The sequence below is a fragment of the Papio anubis genome, chromosome 15 (genome assembly GCF_008728515.1).
Source record: "Papio anubis isolate 15944 chromosome 15, Panubis1.0, whole genome shotgun sequence".
Lineage (NCBI taxonomy): Eukaryota > Metazoa > Chordata > Mammalia > Primates > Cercopithecidae > Papio > Papio anubis.
This window is the reverse complement of record NC_044990.1, coordinates 84,992,313-85,015,856: the sequence shown is the minus strand read 5'-3', so window position 1 is coordinate 85,015,856 and position 23,544 is coordinate 84,992,313. Positions and strand designations below refer to the sequence as shown.

General features: G+C 41.6%; 1 long non-coding RNA gene across 3 annotated transcripts in view; it reads right to left on the bottom strand.

The window, feature by feature from the left end:
- The window catches only part of LOC103879460, a 138,332-nt gene that overhangs the window by 46,155 nt on the left and 68,633 nt on the right, over positions 1–23,544 (bottom strand). For all 3 annotated transcript variants that reach the window (XR_004178566.1, XR_004178563.1, XR_004178565.1), the window contains one exon: positions 14,084–14,285. This is a non-coding gene — a long non-coding RNA (uncharacterized LOC103879460). The remainder of the gene's footprint in view (positions 1–14,083; positions 14,286–23,544) is intronic.

The following is a 23,544-nucleotide window of genomic DNA, read 5'->3' as shown; positions in this document are numbered from 1 at the left end:
CAAAGATGAACAAAAATTAGATTCTGACATTGAAAGCTTTTAGTCTATAGAAAGGAAGTGTTTGTAAAAAAAAACCTATATTTCTGGTCAGGCGCGGTGGCTCATGCCTGTAATCCCAGCACTTTGGGAGGCCGAGGCAGGTGGATCGTCTGAGGTCAGGAGTTCGAGACCAGCCTGGCCAACAAGGCAAAACCCTGTCTCTACTAAAAATACAAAAATTAGCCAGGTGTGGTAGTACACACTTGTAATCCAAGCTACTCAGAAGGTTGAGGCAGGAGAATTGCTTGAACTTGGGAGGTGGAGGTTGCGATGAGCTGAGATTGTGCCACTGCACTCCAGCCCCGGCAACAGAGTGAGGCTCTGTCTCAAAAATAAATAGATAAGTAAGTAAATAAATAAATAACTATATTTCAGGGTAGAGAGTGACAAGGACCTCAGGAAGGAAAAGAAAAATAAGTATTATGGCCATTTTGGGGGATGAAGAAGTGACTCTTTGCTCCACAAATTTGGAAAGTTTTTGTTAGGAAAGTTGTCTTTGAGTTGGACCAAAAGGTCAAAATTACTTCTTGACTTGTCGATTGAAGTGTGTGGTCCTTACGATCCCTAGTCTCTGAGAATCTTCTTAATTAGCTTCTCTCCCACTCTCTGATGTTCGAATGCTGGCATTTTTAATGGTTCAGTGTTAGGTGATCTTTCCTTGGTGCCACACTCATTCTCTAGGCAAGCTCATTGACGCGGATGGCAAATCCATCATGTCCCTTCAATTCACTGCCTTTCATTTAAAAATGCAAATCTGCCCCTGTCAGCGTGTGCTCAAAGCCTGGCAATTCCATAGCTGTCAGGATTAACATGAAACGTCAGACCTCCCTCCCACGTCTCTTGCTTTTCTCCTCCGCACTCTCTGAACTCTAACCACTCCAAGTTCCTCCAATGATATACACCCCATCCTGCCTCAGGGGCTTTATCCATGCGATTCCTGGTGTTTGTCAAGTTTTATTTCCAGCTTCCATATCACCCAGGGAACTTCTACTCCTACTACTTCTCAGTTTAAATGTCAACCCCAGAAAGCCATCTCTGAACTCACAGGGACTTATTGTAATATCTTCTCGCCACATTTTGCATCTTTTCTTTACTGAAATATCAGAATTATAATTGTTTCATTTATTTGTGTTATTTGCTTTCTATTTCTCTGTCCCTACAGTCTATAAACACCCCCAGGCCTGAAATGAGTTGCCCAGGTTCATCACTGCAAGACCTGGACTGCACAGGTGCACTTTAATTTTTATTGCTGAATGGAAGCCTGCTGTTCCACCGCTTCCTGATTTCACTTTGTGCTCCCTTCCACTCCCTTTCAATTCCTATATTCCACCATTCATTCCATCTTCCATTTATTCCATCCCTCCCTGTCCACAGTCCCCCAGCCACAAGTCCCTTCCTCCTCCTGGCCACCCCAGTCCACTGATCCACACTGGCCACCCAATCCTCCTCCCCAGCCACCTGATCTCCTCCTGACCACCCAATCCCTCCTCCCTGACCACACCTGATCCTCACTCCTGACCACACCCAATCCTCACTCCTGACCACACCTGATCCTCACTCCTGACCACACCTGATCCTCACTCCTGACCACACCCCGATCCTCACTCCTGACCACACCTGATCCTCACTCCTGACCACACCTGATCCCCACTGCTGACCGTACCCGACCCCCCACTCCTGGCCACACCTGATCCTCCCTCCTGACCACACCTGATCCTCATTCCTGACCACACCCAACCCCCACTCCTGACCGCTCCTGATCCCCACTCCTGACTGCACCTGATGGAGGTGGTCTCCCCCGCCTCTAAACTTGTGGTGTATTCTCAGAGTTATTCTAATTGACATGGATCACTACTGTCAAGCTCTGCAGTGATTTGTAGGCAAGCGTTACCTCTGACTTTCAGATTTTTAAACTGTCAGGTTTGGCATTACTATATATTCTATAAGTTTGTATGCACTGACAGAATCTACCGTAAGACTGTAGAAGTGGGGAAGTTTCACACTTGTGAAATGAATGAAAAGCTACCCAAAAAGCCTTTGGTGCTTAAACGGTTAATATTTGGAAAACTCTCAACTGTACAGCAGCAGATTTCTACATAACGTTGGATAAAAAGAGAATTACCATTCTCGCCTGTGGACTATAATTTCCAAAGAGCCAAAGGATGTTTCTAGTCTGATTTTAAGAAATGTAGTTGTTCCTCACCCATTTGTTGTCAGGATAACAGGATCTTGCTGGAATCATGATAGTTTACGTGACCTCCCATGCTCAGACAGTCAAGGGACTTAAACCATATTGTAAGAGGACCAATTAGAGACACCTGACTGTTTAGCTCATGAGGAAATGCAATATGAAAAAGAAACAGGCAACCTGACTATCCTCAAATATTAAAAGGACTCTCAAATAAAAGTAAAATTAGATTTATTTTAAATGGCCCCAAGAAACCTTTCTAGGAATAATGAATGGATATTTCAGGGAGACAGATATTTACTTAAGGTAAAGGAGAACATTACAATATCCAGAGCCCTCCAATGATAAAACGAATTACCTTAGAAGATATCGAGTCTCCTTTTGCTTGAGGCATTCAAGGAGAAGTTGTATAAATATTTAACAGGAATGTTAAAGGCAGTTTCAAACACTGCAAGGTTGTACCTACCATCTTTCCACACCTGAGATGCTTTGATTCTATCATAACAACAGCTAAAATGCACAAGGCACAAATCCCATGCCAGGTCCTGTTCTAAGCATTGTACATGCATTATCTCATTTAATTGTCACAACAACTGTTATTACATCCGTGACTAAAATTAAGAAAACTGAAGCACGGAGACATTAAATGATTTGTCTTAGCTCCCATAATGTTTACGTAATTTGACACCTAATTCTTACCTAATTTGACACCAGGAGATCTTTTCCCAGGGCCCAGCCTGTGATTTCACCTTTCATATTCATACGGCAGCTGTATGTCCAAAACAGAAAGGCCTTGCCTCGGAAAGTGTCAGGCTGATTTCAAACTCCAGACCCCAGGTGATCCGCCCGCCTTAGCCTCCCAAAGTGCTGGGATAACTAACAGGTGTGAGCCACCGTGCCTGGCCGTATTGTAATTCTTATAAATTAGCTGGGCATGGTGGCTCATGCCTGTAATCCCAGCATTTTGGGAGGCTGAGGTTTGTGGATTGTCTGAGGTCAGGAGTTTGAGACCAGCTTGGCCAACATAGTGAAATCCCGTCTCTACTAAAAATACAAAAAATTAGCTGGGTGTGGCGGCAGGCACCTGTAATCCCAACTACTAGGGAGGCTGAGGCAGGAGCATGCTTGAATTGGGGAGATGGAGGTTGCAGTGAGCCAAGATCGCACTACTGCACTCCAGCCTGGGCGACAGAGCGAGTCTCCATCTCAAACCAAACCAAACAAAAACAAAAACAACAACAATAACAACAACAACAAAACTAAGCTTGAATTTTAGTGCTCCTGCAAAGAAAAAAGGAGCTACTATCTAAAACCCAGAAAGTATATAGGGCAAGGAGAAGGAGGACATGATGTAGGATTGTTGCTACCAGACAGGAAAGGGAAAGAGCATGTTAGGAAACAGTGAGGGAAATCAAAGAAGAAAGCAAGGCGATTAATAGTAGGGGCGTGAAACAAAGCTAAAACTTGAAGGAGTAAGATACAGACATCCCAGCTATGTTGAGACTAATGCTGAACACAGAGGTCTCCTGTCCCGCTTCCTGTTTTGGTCTCTGAAAGGAAGTGTCTTGCACAATGTCCCTTCCCTGCACCAGCACAAGGGACATGAGGAGGGAACCTACTGCCATCTAGAAGTTACTGAGCATTCTTAATGGGGGATGTGAAAAGTAACAAGTGACCCAGAAGGGCTGTAAGAAGATTCCTTTATGAGGGGTGACATTGCCCCCTAGAAGCCAAAGGGTAGAATACCCAAGCCGGGGTTCAGGTACGGAGTTCCACGGAGGCCCATAGCTGTTGTTGTTGTTGTTTTGTTTTGTTGTTTTTGAAACATAGTTTTGCTCTTGTTGCCCAGGCTGAAGTGCAATGGCACGATCTTGGCTCGCTGCAAACTCTGCCTCCCTGGTTCCAATGATTCTCCTGCCTCAGTCTCCCAAGTAGTTGGGATTATAGGCATGCACCACCACGCCCACCTAATTTTGTACATTTAGTGGAGACAGGGTTTCACTGTGTCAATCAGGCTGGTCTCAAACTCCTGACCTCAGGTGATGCACTCGCCTCGGCCTCCCAAAGTGCTGGGATTACAGGTGTGAGCCACCGCGCCCGGCCCCGTAGATGTTATACTCCAGCAAGAGCAAAGTGAGACTCGTTGGTTGGGGAGATTGAAAACATTGCTCATGGCCAATGTTGAGAGAAACAAGTTTACCAGAAGTGACTCCATCAGCTGATACCAGCTTATGAGAGACCAGGCATGACAAGGTATAGTCCCTGCACTGCATGGATGACTCAAGGGTGCAGGAAACAGCATAAAATCAAGCCTAGACTTGAGACTCAGTCATTAACACAGGACAAATAGTTTTTCTTTGTACTGAAATGCTATCTTGAGAAGAATAATTGTGTATATACACTAAAATAATTTTTTTCAATTAAAAAGACAAACCTGAGCATTTAGACAAAAGAGACTGAACTGACCAAGAAGAAGCTAATTTAAAACAAAGACACTGTTTAATTTAATTGAGGGTTTAAAATACTTCTTGACCATCCAAAAGGGATCCACAAAGAAGTCTGGACCAGAAACATATATAACAGACTATTGTATGTGAAATGATGTGTGTATGTGTGTACATACGCATTTGGCACATCTTAATTTGCTGGGAGTTAAGTTGCTCCCTCTAAACATTCAATTAAATAAAGGAAGTTGAGACCAGTGCAGAGACTCACGTCTGTAATCACCTTGGAAGGCCGAGGCAGGTGAATCACTTGAAGTCAGGAGTTCAAGATCAGCCTGAGCAACATGGTGAAACCCCATCTCTACAAAACATACGAAACATTAGCCAAGCGTACTGCACCTACCTGTAGTCCTAACTACTCAGGAGGCTGAGGTGGGAGGATCACCTGAGTCCAAGAGGTCAAGGCTGAAGTGAACTGTGATCACACTACTGCACTCCAGCCTGGGCAACAGAGCAAGACCCTGTCTCAAAAACAAAAAAATAAAAAAAAATAAAAGAAATACAGTTGAGCTTCTTGAACTACTTATACATGAGGTTTTAATTTATAAAAGCGTTCAGTTTATTTGAGAAACATTTCTTGTTGTTCTATTGAAGCAAATCTAATTGAGAAAAAAAAAAAAAAAAAAAACCAGAGTCAGTGTCCAGTAATGGCTCTGTGATACCCAGCCCTCTGAATGTGACGACCACATGCTCTGCTTTGCCTTTTACCTGACTGCCAGCACCCTGCGGAGCAGCACCAAAGGTAAATTTCAATTCTTGATGGTTTTCTAACTTTTAACATTTACTAAATGCATTTTCCACCAGAACCTTCAGAGTTGCCCAGCAATTTCATTTGGGATTTATCACTAAATGTCTTTGAGCTCACACATGATATTAAAAGTGTGCAACTGCAATAAGGATTACATTATTTTAATCCTGTAACTAGTGCTTACAGTTTGCTGCTTCATTTCAAGTTATTGTACTTGCTGGAAAATTATACATATAACAATACAAAAATATTTCAAATATGAATGGGTTATACATGTGTTTGAAGCATATAAAAAGGTGATTTTCAATGTCATAGTGAGAGATATTATACTTCATATAGTTTATAAAATGTGGAGATAACTAATACAATGTAAAGTGATAAGTGAAACATAGATTAAATTCACACAGTGCTAGGTTTTTGAAAACATTTCATTTTAACTCAACTTGAGTCAAAAATATAACATGGTTGCACGAAAAAAAGAAATCTAATGCAGGAAACATCTTATCCCCTGATACTTTAGTAGTCAATTGCTGAATTACAGTCTCATACTTTGGGAAACACTAAGATACAAAATTAAATTATTAACCAACTGAAACACGAATAAATGAAGGAAAGTTTTAGAAAGGCAACTGGAGATTATGCATATGTTAAAACTTTATTTATTATGTTTGAAAAAAGTAGAAATAAGAAATGCATAGATTTTAGACTTGGTGTATATATCAGTAGCATGAACTATGAAGGATGAGGGTCTCAAATTCTGTTTTGACTCTCTGGGTGAGACTAGATTCACAATGTAAAAGGTAGAACAAATGTTAGTGAGAGGAAACCTCAAGTAGATGAAGGCATTGTAATGTAGTGTCCAGATACTCCAAATGAATATATGTATTTTTGATCAATTAGTTAAAAATTAAATCTCTGAATTATTTTTGTAATCTTTGAGAAACTATGGCCACTGGAGGAAGAAGAGGGAGAATGTGAACTCCATAAACTATAAACAGGTAAGCTATATATCAAATCTTAAAATAGATTATTAAAATAATTGTAAATAAGGAGTTAGAAAAAAAATGTTGATTTGTTAGATAATTTTCTTTATGTTCCTTAGAGGAAAGTCCATCAACAGAATGTGATAAACACGACATAAATACTTTGTCGCAAAAATTCTGTAAAGATCTACTATGGTATCATTATAAACAAAGAAGAGGGGTAAGTTCTCAGCTAATGGAACAACGATTCTTAAACTATGTGGAATAATTGATTGCTCTCAATCTAAAGTGATATTTGCACTGAAAAGCTGAAGCCATTTTTTGTCGCTGTCTGATGGGCACATTCGTGTGTTGCTGATTTTTATTTTTCGAATGAAAAGAAGTTAAGATCTTTTGACAAATACATTGGATGAAATAATTTTTTTTTTGAGACAGGGTATTGCTCCAAACATCGCAATTTAGCCTAGCCTACCTTACACGTGTTCAGAATACTTACATTAGCCTACAGTTCAGCAAAGTTCTCTAATACAAAGCCTATGTTATGATAGTGTTGAATATCTCATGTAATTTATTAAATGCTGTGCTGAAAGTGAAAGATGAAATGGTCATATGGGAGCTCAAAGCACGGTTTCTACTGAATGTGTATTGCTTTCCCACTCATAAGTCAAACCATTGTTAAGTCGGGGAACATCTGTAATTAGTTTTTAATTGATCAGTAACTATGTGCTGATCACTATTCTAACTCATAGATATATATACATATATATATGTGCTAAGTATATACATGTGCTAAACACTATTCTAATTCATAGATATATATACATATATATATGTATTATTATTATTTTTTGAGACAGAGTCTCGCTCTGTCTCTCAGGCTGGAGTGTAATGGTGCAATCTCCACTCACTGCGACCTCCACCTCCCTGGTTCAAGCGATTCTCTTGTTTTAGCCTTCACTCACTGCAACCTCCACCTCCCAGGTTCAAGTGATTCTCCTGCCTCAGCCTCCTGAGTAGCTGGAATTACAGGCATATACCACCATGCCCAACTAATTTTTGTTCTTTTACCAGAGACAGGGTTTCACCATGTTGGCCAGGCTGGTCTTGAACTCCTGACCTCAAGTGATTCTCCCTCCTCAGCCTCCCAAAGTGCTAGGATTACAGGCGAGAGTCACCACACTGGGTGGATGATAGAATTTTAAAGAAGCAATTTAGAAGGTGTTTAGTCAAATTTCTTTTTTTTTTTTTTTTTTTTTTTTTTTAGACGGAGTCTCGCTCTGTCGCCCAGGCTGGAGTGCAGTGGCCGGATCTCAGCTCACTGCAAGCTCCGCCTCCCGGGTTCACGCCATTCTCCGGCCTCAGCCTCCCGAGTAGCTGGGACTACAGGCGCCCGCCACCTCGCCCGGCTAGTTTTTTGTATTTCTTAATAGAGACGGGGTTTCACCCTGTTAGCCAGGATGGTCTCGATCTCCTGACCTCGTGATCCGCCCGTCTCGGCCTCCCAAAGTGCTGGGATTACAGGCTTGAGCCACCGCGCCCGGCCGTCAAATTTCTTTCAATTGTACATTTCAGAAACTCAGTATACAAAAACTTAAAATAAGAAATGAAATTTATTGGCTTATGTAAATTGGAAGATACATAAGGTTGGCTCATGGGGTTTGAATTATATTATTGAGGTTCTACGTTTCTCTCCATCTTTTAGCTTTGCTTTTTCTCTGACAGGCTTAGAGTGACAGACTGCCACTGACTATCTTAGTCTTGTATTTACTTTACCATCCATGGTACCAGAGAAGGAAGAGTGTTTCTCTTCATGGTCCCAGCAAAAATCCTGTGGAAGGTGTTGATTGACCTGATTTGGGCCATGTCCTACAATCATGGAGGCCAGAGCCATTGGATATTTCAATTGGCCAGGCTGAGAGCTAGAGAACATCTTTGTAGTGAACAATGAAGAGAGTAAGAAGGAAATCAGATCGTAACTAAACCACATGGCATGTTTACACACAAGAAAGGAGGACTTGGTTGACAGGTGCATGGAGGAGAGCAAGTGAAAAGGCAGACTGAAAACCATAGATGCCTGTCTGTGCTTCGCCATCTACTCTGTTAGTAAGGTTCAATGTGAAGCCCTGTGCTAGGATCCAAAATTAAAGTTAAAACAAGAAAATGAAAGAAATATGGCTTTACAGTGAAACACACACAAAAGAAGAAGAAAAGTTTAGCGACTGTAAACTGGATGTATGAAGGTTGCAGTATGTCGTAGCTAGGAAAAAACAAACAAGCCAACAGGAACAACAGCCCGCAATGCCTACGTTAAAGAAGAAAATATTTAGATGCAGGACACTGTGGGGGAAGCACGGAACTCTTATTTATCAGCTCACCACAAACAGTAGATGTGGTGGCAGGATCTCCAGGAAAGAGTTAAAATTCAGACAGAACTTACTATTCAGGGAAGAATAGCCAAGATGGCAAAAAGACTGGACACGAAGTCCTAAGAGCGAACGATGGGTGCGTGGCTGAGTAGCCGATTGAGGCTGGAGACCACGGCTTTTGGGTTCTGTGAAGGAAGAATCTGGTACAACTGATCCAAGGTTGGGAATTTTCACCCCGAGTGCTGTGGAAGGACAAGGGGGCAAGAGAATTGAAGGACCCACAGAAGAAAGGTGGGAGTGCTTCTCCCTGGGGTTCATCTGTGGAGGAACTGAAGCCAGGAGGGGAGGACAGGGAGGAAATGAGACAAGGGATTGATGAATGAAGTCCACAGTTCTGGGGTCCTGGGAGGAAGAGAGTGGGAGGTAGAGGAACAGGCAGGGCAAATCAGAGATTTTTGTGTTTCAGCTGAATATTCCAAATGTGTAATAATTTTAAGAGTGGCACCAAGGCCAAGAATGCAGTCACGGAAGTGGATTTCTGAAACACAGTCAAGCGAAGACCAAGTTTGTTGGATTCTAATCAAGGAACTTGGATAGAAGGTCTTAACTGGGTGAACTTCCTCTTTGGTGTTAAAATCACAAGACAATGACTGGATTTAGGATGGAAAAACATGACTCAGAAGCTGAAGTCCACAGTGACTTGAGGGCATGTCCAAGAGTTTGGTCATTGACAATGCAAAGAAAAAGTACATGAGGGTGTAACCTGCGAGCAGCACCTCAAAGGAGAAAGATGAATATGAAGTTCTAACTAGTACTTGAGCAACTGAATTTCTTTTTTATACACTGATAGACTTTTAAAACTTTATTTTCATTTAATATGAACGTCATGTAGGATATACATAAAAATTAAAACTAAGAGACACATTGGCTTTGTAAATCTGTGTTTTTACATAATGGTTTTGTTAGATTTATTCTTCCATCAGTGAAAACATTTCTTAAACACGAATTCCATTTCCATTTAAACAATTTGTAAGCAAAGTCCGGGTCGGATTACTTTTTGGATATATTTAATGTTTATCTCCTGAAGTTTGTCTTGGTATACTTTAAGATGTTGATTTGTCTTTCCATGTCTTAAACACATGATTATATGTATTTTGTTCATTTTTCAATAAGAGATAAAGTCCATCTAGGAAATAAATAAATTTTATAAAAAATTCTTAAAAAGTGAGACAATAGTCATAAGTAGCAAAGGGGTAAGTTTCCCAGAGCCACAAATTTCATGGCTTAAAACAATGTCAATTTACTCTCTTACAGTTCTGGAATCCAGAAATTTGAAATGAGTCTTATGGAGCTGAAATCAAGCCCACACCAGAGCTGGGCTTCATCTGGATGCCCTAGGAAAGACTCCTTTGTTCACCTCTTCCAATTCCTGGTGATGCTGGCGTTCCTTGCGTTGTAGACTTGTCATCCCAACATCTTCCTCCTTGGCCCCATTGCCTTCTCCTTTCCTGTGTGGGCATCAACAACTCTCCCTTTCCCTCTCTTTTTTTTTTTTTTTTTTTTTTTTTTTGAGACAGATCCCGCTCTGCCACCCAGGCTGGAGAGCAGTGGTGCGATCTCGGCTCACTGCAAGCTCCGCCTCCCAGGTTCACGCCATTCTCCTGCCTCAGTCTCCCGAGTAGCTGGAACTACAGGTGCCCGCCACCAGGCCCGGCTAATTTTTTGTATTTTTAGTAGAGACGGGATTTCACCGTGTTAGCCAGGATGGTCTCGATCTCCTGACCTTGTGATCCGCCTGCCTCAGCCTCCCAAAGTGCTGGGATTACAGGCTTGAGCCACCGTGCCCGACCCCCTTTCCCTCTGTCTTAAAAGGACATGAAAGTGACTGCATTTAGGACCTACCTGGATAATTCAGAATAATCTCCCCATCTCAAGACCCTTAACATAATCACACCTGCAAAGAACTTCTGTTTTCTTTAATTATATGAGTTAACATGTACACATTTCAGAGATGAGAACATGGATATCTCTAGGGCACCATTTTTTCAGCCTGTTGGAAATGGTAGATGTGGAAGAAGAGGAGCTAAAATTCAATCAGACCAGGGGTCTGCAATCTGTAGCCTGCAAGTCACTGTCTGTTTTTGTAAATAAAGTTGTATTGGAGCAAGCCTTTTTTTTTTTTTTTTGCATATTGTTTATGGCTGCTTTCCTGCCACCTGGAAGAGTTGAGTGGTTGTAACAGTAACCATATGGTCCTCAAAGCTGAAAATGTTTACTATCTGGCCCTTTGCAGGAAAAGTTTGGCCATCCCTGGGTTAGATCAAGAATGTGGCAAATTGTACTAGACAGATTATAAAGTTTTAATTTAAAGTTGAGCAGCAGACAGGTGAGGGTGAGAACTTCAGTGAATGAGAAACCCACAAAATACCATTAGATTTTACAGTTAGACTTTGGTAGTTTTGGGTAGACATATTTTATTGAAATGGTGAAAGCAGAAAATAGATATTAAGAAGAAAATTCTAAGGAAATGGATATTAGCAAAATATTTTGCAATTTGCTTAAGATTTTTAGTTTTATTATACCTTTTATATATACACAAATATGTATTTACCAACCACATATGAGTTGATAAAATGCATATGCTTGGAAATATTTTTCAATAAGTTTGTGTACGGAGTTGAAGGAAAAGCTAGAATGGAAGTATAACAGCATCACAGGGTAAAAATAAAGCCAAAGGTGAGGGAAAATAATACTATTAGTGCTTTATGATTTCTATTGAGAAAATCAATGTTCTATGAATGCATAGCTCATTCCAGAAATAATCAATACAAACTATGTCTAACATATGTGCACTTTTGGTTTCTGGGCCAGTAAAGAGATGCAATTGCTGTGTGTGTGTGTGTGTGTGTGTGTGTGTGTGAGAGAGAGAGAGAGAGAGATATGGCTCAATCCTGTCTGGCAAGGCTTGGGCATGTCTGTAGACAAGGTGTGGAGGGAGAGGGGCTGAAGGAACAAGGCACGGAGGCCGTGAGTGAGATGCCATCTCAATGAGAATGCAGAGGGTGGGAGTGGAAGGCTCACGGAGCTCCAGGCAGGAAGATTCACCCGATAGGAAAGAGGAAGCCTATTTCTCTCCAGGGGCCGGGGAGGAGGAAATGCATGGAGGCACCAGGAAACACTAGTGTGCAGGGGAAAACAGAAAGGGGTTCTGAAGCTACAACAAATGGAATGTGTCTAATTCACAGATGTTAGAAACATGGGGTCTATAAATGGTCCTGAGAAAACTGAGACCCTAGAGGATTTAGTGAGAAATTTTATCAGAAACCCGAAGAGTAGGGTCATCTGCTGGTGGGAGAAAGTCAGGGTGAGGCTGAGGAACTGGCTGTGGAAAATATGTGTAACAGCTGTGGGGGAGGCACACAGGAATTTAACTGGGGGCGACGAAGGCTGTGAGCAGACTGGGGGAAGTGGTGTGAGCACGTGTGTATGTGTTACAGAGAGAGAGAAAGACAGAGACAGAGCTTCTCTGACGGTGCTCTGCAATATTTGAGTAGGAGCTGTTGGAGTGTGTCGAAGAGGTCATCCTTCAGCACAGGCTTACTACAGCAGGTTCGGCCACAGTTGAAGGGCAACAGGGATTTTCACAGATAGGCAATGACTGCTTCCATGTGAGCCAAGTACAAAGGGCAGGTGCCTGAGAAAACAGGCAGCTGTCTGGAAAGGAATCATATCACTCCTTCTTATATCCTCAGTGACTGGAATATTTTCTGGCTGAATAATAAAAAATGACTTTTTTTTTTTTTTGAGAGCTGACAACATTCATCATCACATACTCCCCAGGTGGTGTGACTATTAGCACCTACACTCCTCCCTTACCACGAACCCATAAGAAAGCTGGGTGCAGGGATGGTGAAGGATTTGCCAGAAGAGACAGCTAGGAAGGATTCAGTCCTGGGTCCATGTGACCCTGAATTTATTCCCTGCTGTGAAACTTCCTCTGATAAACGAGCAGAGGCCACATGCAACCGTGGCGGGAGGAGGGTGAATGAAGTCGGCCTTGGGTTCCATATGATTCCTCGAAGCCTGGAGTTCACAACATTTGCGCAAAGCAGTGCCATTAATATAAGTCTTTCCACATTTTACTGCCTGTTGTAGAGTCTGCTTGTCCTTCTGACAAAGACAAAACTTTCTGGCAAGTAGAAGGCCCGAGGTGCTACCTCAGGGCTGTCCTGTGGGGATGGGGCTTAGGACAAAGGCAGAACTGGAGAACACAGGCAGAGGAAAGAATTAGGAAACCCAAAACAGTTCAGACAAAGACTCAGTGCACAGCGGGCTGGGCAGAAACGCGAGACACTCACAGATGCTGAGGAAGGGGGTCTGGGACCAGAGAAACCAGCCAATGTTGGGGTGTGGTGTGAACAAAAGGCATATCAAAAATCCCAAAGGCCCTGATCCCCAGAACCAGGCCTTTTTTATGGGGCTTCGTTTTACCATGGGAGTGGAAGAGGGGCTATGAAGTTGACAAAGTCAATTTGGACAATACTAACTGTAATTTATCTTATGTGCGGTGTCCCCAGTTATCTGCCTGTGCTGTAATCCACTCTTCCTGTGGGTCATTTATAACTCATGACTATTTCTCCTACTGTAACCCACACCCGTGTCTGAATGGTGGTCTCATGCCACCCATCTCTTCTCCCCGCTGTGCTTTGCTCTCAAAGCTTGTTATCTATTGTTTTGACAAAAATGCTCCACGGTTGCATGATAATTTCCCTTTGTGATGAAGTGCAATTGATTGGTGACAGTGATTGTTCATGCTCCTCAGGGCTCGATTAGGAAAGGCCCATAGCTTTTGCAGCAAGTTGAGTTTTCCAGATGTGTAATTTCCTCCCAAATAGGACCTTTCCCAGTTGGTCCAAAACATCGATATCACACAGCTCAGGCTGAGCAACGCAGCCTTGCCCAGCCTCTCGCCTTCAGTTCTGACAATAAATACGTGGCACAGTAGCCCTAGGGTCCTGCGCCTCTGTCCACTGCACCTCTCACCCCAACTTTGGCTAGTCCCCACTTTTAGAATTAGTCCACTTTTGATCCAGGAGAATCTGGAGACGATTCAGTAAAGCCGTTTTATTTTTTGTGGATTCCACTTATGCATGCTGTTCCTGTTCCCTATGGCCATTGAAAATTGCAAGCCTGCTACACTTCGAAGGAAAAGGTGGTGGAACAAACCAATTAGTATCCCCCTCATAATCACTCACCTATGAGCAGGCTGCTGACTGTCTGAAGTGCATGACAAGCACAGACTTCAGAGTCCCGAGCTGGAGAAGTGGTATCCAAATCATAAATCAATCCACTGAGAGGCTTTTCAAGCGAATAAAAAAGGCAATCAGCACCCGGACGCCAGGGTTGTTCTCTTCTTCATGTCTGCCTGTTCCCCCTTTCAGGTATACCCCAGTGTTTCTACAAACAAAAATAATAAGGACACTCAGGGCCTTCAAACAAAGCAAAATGCGATCCCTTTGTGACTGGTGCATCAATAAATGAATGGTGCTCCCTAGACCCTGGAAGAGAGATATCAGATGTGCTTGGGGATCTTAATAATACCATTATTGGGGACTAGACCAGTTGAGGAATGTGCTTTTTCTGTAACACCTGGAGCAACAAAAGCCGAGAGAGAGCAGGAGAAAAAAAAATGGTTTTTTTAAGGTCTGCTTTGAAATTCATTTTTCCTCCTTAGTAGGGACCTGCCAATCAAACTCCTGAAGTAAGAAAAAGGTCATTCTTACAAAAAAACAACCAAGGGAAGACTTTCCCTTACCTTTGGCATATACAAACACTGGGAGGGAAAATACTACTATTGGTGCTTTATGATTTCTATTGAGAAAATCAATGTTCTATGAATGCAGAGCTCATTCCAGAATAATCAGTACAAACCATGTCTAACATATGTGCACTTTTGGTTTCTGGGCCAGTAAAGAGATGCAATTTTGTTTTTAATTGAAATTTTACTGAAACTCTGCTCTGAAAAGTTCTTTTTTCAGACATAGCAGGAGAAAGGGCTTCATTCCATTCCTTTTGTCTATAAGGAAAAACTCTATTTCCTTTCCTTAGTCCCTTGTCCCTGATCCTTCTTCTCTCCCTTTCCTTTTTATAAGGAAGTTATAGAATTTTATAAAAATGCTATATGTTTTAGAGAATCATGAAATATTAAAGTTGGAAGTGATTTTTAGACACCACCAAGCCAAGCTCCCTCCTTTTATAGACAAGAAAATTGAGGCTCAGATATGTTGAAACTTATCCAAATTCTACACCTAGTTAGCAGCAAAGCCAGAAACAAAATACAGGTCTCTTCCCTTCCAGCGTAGTGCTCTATCTCCTAGGCTAGGGATTTCCAAAATTGCCTGATTATCCAAATTACTCTAGGCCCTTGTGAATGATACAAATCCCAGGTCTTCTCTGGAGATCCTGCGTCCATCGTGATCATCTTTCCAGGTGATTCTCAGGGCCAAGCATTATTTGGGAAACACTTCATGAAAACATGTTGCTCTACCTTTTTCTCTCAAAGGGGGATTCTCTTTCACCATCTGTAGTGGCTGCTGCCTTGGACAGAAAGGCAGGGAGTGGAGGTGGGAAGAGCCAGGCTTGTTCTGACTTCTGGCAGCCTCCTCCAGGGCAGTGAAGCAGGAAATGGAGAGTAACTTTCATGCGTGACCACGGCAGACCTCAGCCACTTTTACCTGGTCCAAATTCCCAAACTCTTATTGTCCCTTTAGGTAGAACTCATATGTTGCCTATTATTGGGTTAGTTTTCCATTCATATTTGCATTTCTTGGCCACTTTAATAAATTGTAAGATTACTAAGAAGAGAAAGAATGTCTAGCTCATCCTTACTTACCTCTGAGTATGTAACGATACACCTTGTTAATTATTTGATTTAAGCTCCATTTTTACCTCCAATTTATAAGACAGAAGACAGGACAGTACATGCCTCTTCTCCTGGCATGATCACCCAAAAGCAATTAGGAGGATTTTTTAAAAAAATGCACATTCCATTCCTATAGAAAGTAGTAATACCTGGAAAATCAATAATACCTGAGAAAAGACTGCCAAATACAGTGAAGGTCAAATAGGAGTGTTGGAAGATATATATAGGGAATGCCTGTAGCTGCAAATTTCAGACTCAGACAGGAGAACACTATTCTTTCAAAGTAACCCTCACATCGCACACTCTCATTTATAGCCACGGGAAAGGGCTGATGGCAGGAGTTGTTTCAGTTCTGGTTGGCTATAAAGAGGAGCAAGGCAGGGCCGTGTGCGGTGGCTCACGCCTGTAATACCAGCACTTTGGGAGGCTGAGGCAGACGGATCATTTGAGTTCAGGAGTTCAAGACCAGCTTGGCGAACATGGTGAAACCCTGTCTCTCCTAAAAATACAAAAATTAGCCAAGCATGGTGGTACACTCCTGTACTCCCAGCTACTCAGGAGGCCGAGGCAGGAGAATGGCTTGAACCCAGGAGGTGGAGGTTGCATGAGCCAAGATCTTGCCAGTGCTCTCCAGCCTGGGCAACAGAGCAAGACTCCATCTCAAAAGAGAAAAACAAGAAATGAGGAGCGAGGCAGAAGGCTGAGTGGGGAGTTGGAGATGCGTGCCAGGGGAGAAGAGACTCTCTGTATTGTGGGCAGCCCTTTAGCTGCTGCCTCTGACAAATGAGAACATGTAGAGGCTAATAACTAAATTATACATACAATTCTCTCTTGTAAGGAGAATTTCTCCTAGCCTGAACTCACCTGGTTCAAAAACGAAAAATGAGGAGGAGGAGGAGGAAAAGGGGGAGAAGGAGGAGGTACTGCTCTATACAATTAAAAGAAAAAAGAATGAAGCAAACGAACACCCACTGGAAAACAATACAAGCGAATTAAAAGAAAAATAAAAGAATGACTATATACAGCCACACACACATTAAGAAATCTTACCATGACACTGCTTCTATTTATAAAAAAGGTCCACATAATTAATAAAAAAAAAGTACAGGGAAATGTGTCAGGAAAACAGGGAAAGCTGAAACCTAAGCTAGCAGAGATCAGGAAATAAGTGAAAAATTTAAAACACTGTCTCAGAAATGAAGGCCACATTAGAGGTAGCAAAATAGAGAATAGACACTTACGCATACCTAATAAAGGCCATGGAAAATACTATTTAAAAAGTAATAAAAGTGAAATGAACAAAGAACTGAAAAGGACAACAGAGGAAATAATAGGTAATGATAGATAATGAAAGACTGATAAAGAAAATCCAACACATAAATAATTGGTACCCTTGTCCCAAAAGAAGAGGCTCCATAAACTTTCTATAATTTGTCTAAGAAGTGACGTACTATGTCTTAGAAGCAAAAAGACGAAGAACTGTCATCAACAGGACATACCCTGATAACAATACTGGATTTCAAAAATCAACAAAGGAAGGAGATTGAATGCCAAAATAAAAATTTTTAATTTCAAAATGTGAGAATCACATTATTATTGTAAGATCAATGAAAAACTATATTTGGGTCTGCATTGTCACAAAGACAGTAAACTTCCAATGTTTCAGAATTTGCCATATCCTGAACCAAGAAAATCTTAAAGAATTATGAGGTGGCTACTTCCTAGGCCTTTGCTCTATAGATGATAAAAACACAAGCTCGCTCCAGTGGAAAACTGGAGCTGGGACAAGGGCTAGAGCCAACAGTTGTTAGTCATGTTATGTTCAAACATCTGAAATCCTAAGGTGCCTCACTAGTGGACTTACTCAGAGAAAGCAATGTTTTGTACCCATAATGTGAAAAAAATGTATTTTGAAAAGGACAAAATAAAAAAACCCATCCACTTCAAATTTTAAAGGTGTTTCTTAAACAGCTATTGATAACAGAAGTTGTCACACTGTATGGGCTCTTGAAAATAGTGATAAAGGAGACATGGTATTGCTAAAATGGTTTTCAGGAAAAAAGTCCTGCCTTCGGTATTTTCTTCTTTCTTTGCCACAAAGAAAGAATAAAAATAAATGAGATAAGAACTGAACTCAAGAAGTTAGAAAAGGAGGGAAAAGGCCAAAGAAAAGGATTTCTAAAGATAAAAATTCTGTTAAACTTGTGTTTTATATTAGCGCCTTTATTTCTGCCTCTCCTCTGAATGTCACTACATTTATAATGAAATTCACACACATGCATATGTGCATGTGCACGTGCACACCTACACACACACACACACACACACACCCCTAACCAGGCAAAAAGAACCAAAGAGGAGGCAACAGAAATTAAGAGATGCAACCACAAATGCTGTAGCCACACTGAGTGGTGAATGACTTTTCAGCCTGGAAGAAAGCTGCAACCTCACCCAGCAGGGACAAAGCCAGCACTCACTTTTCACCATAGTTCCTTTTGTACTTTTAGATATTGCTCCATGTGCATGTATTATTTTTAAAAAATAAACAGTTAAAAAAAGTGCTTCCCCCCACATTAATATTATAGGTTATGATTCTATGTCTTGAAAATTAAACCCCACATCAGGAAGAAAGGAATGCTAGAGGAATGAGATTGTGGCTTTTAGCTCATTTCAGTCTCCTTCTTTTCCTAAATGTCTCAATCCTTTCTCAGGAGACAAAACAGATCCCCTGGAGGGTAATAGTTCTGAGGTCCCCAGGTCCTCTTCTATGCCATAAAATGTGGCATAGAAATCAGTCTGAGCTTTGTCTCCAAATCCCATCTTAGCTATGTTCAATCTCACAGCCTTTCAGCGACTCGGTGAGAAGGTTATGAGAAATTAGCTTGGCTTAATTAAGACTCATAGGGTAAAGGTTCAAGGAAAGGCAGGAAAAAAAAAAATCCCAATCTATCCCTGAAAGAGCAAGAGGCAATTCTGGAATGAAACTCAGCTACAGTCCTTACAAACTATGTGATCCCAAGCAACACACTTAGTCTTGATTTTTTTCATCTATAAAACTGGGGAAAAAGCCACTTTACAAGTAGTTATAGGAGCTAAGTGAGTCAATGAACATAAAGAATCTGGCACAATAAGAGCACTTAACTAACAGCTGCTTCTTTCTCACTCCCTAAACTCCTCTCCTTCATTCTAAGCAAACCTCCCCACCTGTTGACACCGCCAGATCACCAGAAGTGGTGAGGCCAGCTTTCATAAAATCTGTGAGGCTGATCCATACCCAAAAAGAATAAAATGTAAGAAGCTGAGATCAGCAATATGAGAATGAATTTTTCCATATCCTGGTTCCACTTATTACATTATTAGAAACAAAAAAGTGAAGAAAAAATAAAGTATAAATTTTAAATAGATGTGTTACCTGAGGTCAGTCTGAGCTAGGGAATGTAACTCAGGAATATGGGTTAAAGCAACATCATCTGTAGGGCTAACACCAAGACTGCTGGGTTCCCAGCTCCTGGAATGTTGGTGTCCCCAGGACTCTGCACACAGCCCTCTTATCTTAAGCTACATACGAATGCACACAGGTCCTGTTTCAATCACCTATTTGCTGATGACTTTTAAAGCTTCATCTCCACCCAGATGTCTCTTCTAAGTTCCAGACCGATACACAATGTTGCCTTCCAGACATCGCCAACTTGACCCATCAAACTTGACATGCCCCACACTGAACTCATGACTGCCCCATGTTGGCCCTAGGCAGGTAAGCCTGCTCCTTCTCTGTCCCTTGTCTCACCACACAGAACAGCCAATGACGAAAGGGCCGAGCCAATGACCAAAGGGCTAGATTCTGCCTTTTCCTATAACCATCACAAGAGGCAGACACCTGTCCATTCTACTTCACAAATACACTGAAAGTCTGACACCTCCTGTCCTTCCTAATAGCCACTTTTCCAGTTCAAATCATCTCATTTCCTTCCAGGAGTTATATAACATTAGTTTCCTAACAGTATCATCGTGGGGCCCCACCCAAGTCACCATTCATACCAACACCACATCGATCATTCTGGAACTCAGAAAAAGTCAACTCACTCTTGAACTAACCTATTTTCCATGCCTCCTTATCACTTATAAACTAAAATCTAAAATTCATTGTACAGCACACAAACTCCTGCTCATTTTTACCTCGCATCCCATGACCTAGCCACTATATTTGTTAGTTTGTCAACTGCCACAAGCAATTGATAATTACAAAATCAACAAGTTGTTTATTTGCTTTAGTCTTTACATCTGCCAATCTTCCCTCCTAAAAAGTGCTTTTTTCTCTTACCTTTCCAGAGAAATACTAAAACCCAATTTCTGGATGCCTCCATGGTGAGACCTTCCCTCAAACGTCCTACTTAACAAACACACAGGCACTTTTTCTCTCTACAGAACTTGCTATACAAGGGCTTGCCACGTGATTACAACTGGTACAACTCAAGTCATTTTCTCTCATGATGAGCCATTTAAGAGAAGGAATTTGTATTTGCTAATACCCAGTACCATGATTAGCACATTGCTGGAACCTAATGAAAGTTCCCTGAATGAGGAAAGATTCTTCTTTGCGTTCTCAAAAGCTCTCAGAACCTTTCCATATGCCCCCAGCTAACCGGTACTGTCCTTTCCTTCAAAATCCCATGACATCTCTCACTTTGCTACCAATATTTACTGTTCTTAAGGGCATGAATACAGGACATCAAAACTGGTGTATCAAGATTAATTTGGACACAGTTGAATCTGCCACCTTTCAACCAATGAAGCTTCCAGCCCTGCCATTGTGTGTGTGTGTGTGTGTGTGTGTGCGCGCGTGCACGTAGCTTTCACAAACAATGGAGAGGCTTAACATCTTGGGATTTATCAGATTCATCCATCCTGTTTGATACCTTCCCCAACATTTATTATTGGACAATATTTCTTACATTCTCTGTTTTTTCTATTTCCACTGCCACTCCTATTTGCTCCTGTACTTCAAAAGCTTTCAAAGTGATCTTTTTGCCTAAAGTCTATTATGCGACTGATCCAGGAAAAATATACTGAAAGTTTGCTTTCATCGAGTCATTCCTTAATTCTCAACTTAAACATTTCTGTGTTCCTGCAATTAGGTTTACATTCCTCATCTGACATTAAAAATCCTGGGAACTATATAGCTTGGCTTCAGATTTATAAACCCAACATTGTCCAACATAAACCCTCTGTGAAACCTTTCTATTTTTGAATTAGTCTTATACTTTCCAACGAGAACCATATTCCTATCTGTGCTCATGCTGTTTCTCACCAAAATACCTCACTGTTGCTTCCCCCCCCCCCCCCCCCACACAAATCCTACTTATTCTTCAAGGACGAACACAAATTCTATATTCCCCATAAAGTGTCCCTGAGTATTCCAGATCACATTGAGCCTGCTCTTCGCTGAATTTCTTTATCACACTTTAGCACATACACTGTATTTCATCACTTCCTATGTACGGTTCTTGTATTAGTTTGTTTTCATGCTGCTGATAAAGATATACCCAAGACTGGACACTTACAAAAGAAAGAGGTTTAATGGACTTACAGCTCCATGTGGCTGGGGAGTCCTCACAGTCATGGTGGAAGGTGAAAGGCACATCTCACGTGGCGGCAGGCAAGAGAAGAGGGCTTGTGCAGGGAAACTCCCCTTTTCGAAACCATCAGAACTCGTGAGACTTATCTGCTATCACAAGAACAGCATGGAAAAGATCTGCCCCCATGATTCAGTCACTACCTACCGGGTCCCTCCCACAACATGTGGGAATTCAAGATGAGATTTGGGTGGGGTCACAGCCAAACCATATCATTTCTGGTGTGCATCTTAGGGCTCACTGAGAGAGAGAGAGAGAGTGTCTGTGTGTGTGTCTGTGTGTGTGTGGTAATAAATTGATCAGAAAAAAAAAATCAACTGGAGCTCTGTTTCCTTCTCTGACTCTAGCATGCTCCCTTTAAATCTAAAAATCTGAATCTTTACCACATGAGTAGGAGCCCCAGGAGTAATTAATTCTCAGCTTGTTGGGTAATTGATCCTCAGGAAGTGGCTTAGCTAATGTACATTTCGAAAATTTCGTTGAAATGGGTATCGTGCATACACAGAAAGTTTTGTGCAGACTTAGCTTCCTATTCTTTGTCATTTTCTTTGACATCTTTGGGGAATGATTGGGGACCCCACCTTCACCTTCAACACACATAAATTATGTTATGTTGAGAGATGTTTCATTGGAAGAAAATTGTTCAAGGGACAAGGCACGCACTTGAAATTTTTACATTTAATCATGAAAATGGACACAGATCCCTTCATGGTTATCCTGTAGCCATAGTGTTTCAGTTTAGATGGGAAAGATTTCCAGGTCCAGGAAGAGGTTCAGTTCAGAGGGGTGGGGAGAGGTGAGGATGTGTAAGTCTGACTTTCATGAGAAATGAAGACAAGCTCACAAGCAAAATGGACACAGGTGATAACGGTTGGATGATACATCAGAAAGAGATGGCCTTAGCACCATGTCTTGGCACTACCCAGCATACCCACTGGAAACCCTGCCTCACATAAGCCTCTACACACAGCTCTGTCAGCTCGCCAGGTACATCCACTCATTCCCAGACTTCTGGGATGCTTTCTTTGGGCAATTTCTGACCACAATTGCCTAATTTCCAAGGGTATTCCTGATGGTAAATACAGCCTGGATCCTTAGGTATTAACTCGATTCTTCTAGTTCTAGAACTCTTATCTACTTGACATTATCAGGAATATTAATGGGTACGCTATCACGATTCACTGCAAGCTCCGCCTCCCGGGTTCAAGCCATTCTCCTGCCTCAGCCTCCTGAGTAGCTGGGACTACAGTTGCCCGCCACCACGCCTGGCTAATTTTTTTTTTTTTTTTTTTGTATTTTTAGTAGAGACGGGGTTTCACCGTGGTCTCCATCTCCTGACCTTGTGATCCACCCGCCTCGGCCTCCCAAAGTGCTGTGATTACAGGCGTGAGCCACCACGCCCGGCCAGCAAATAACTAGTTTCTGCATGTCTAGATATTAATGCTAAGATAAAAAGCTAAACAATTTGTATTTCAACTTTCGTTGAATATTCTGTAATTCTCATTCTTGAGTCATATGGTTTTTATCTATTTTTAAGTGACATGGAAAAGAAAAAATATATATAGCACAGTGCTCAGGAGTTCAAGCTGCAGGTTAAAACCTGGGATGCTCCAGTTACCTAGCTCCGTGACCTTGGGTGAATTATTTAGTGACTCTGTGCTTTTGTACTTCCCCTGTGAAATAGGGCGGATATTAGTGCTTGCCTATGAAGGCTGTGTCAGGATGATTAAGGAAGATAACACATGTGAGATGGTACCTAGAACAGCACTGGTTAAGTATCATTATCATATTCTTATTATAGATCTGCTAAACACCTTCCAATTCACCTTGGAGTTCAAGGTCTCATAAGTGCAAGGAATATTATATTTAGGAAATAAGTCTTTTAACCACCTTAAATAACTCACTGACAATTTTTGCCTTCTATTATCTTTCTTGTTTAATATCTGAATTACTGGGAGAAGCAGGGTAGCTCAACTGGCCTCTAGAATCAGCTGACCCACATTCCATTTCAGGCCTGTCACTCACCAGCTCCATGAACTTCAGCAAGAAACTGACTTTTCCCAAGCCTTCTTTTCTCTTTGTGTTAAAAAATATAGTACTAATTGTCATAGATAAGGTACATCAAAGAGTTCAATAATAACATGTAACAAGCTCTCAGGGA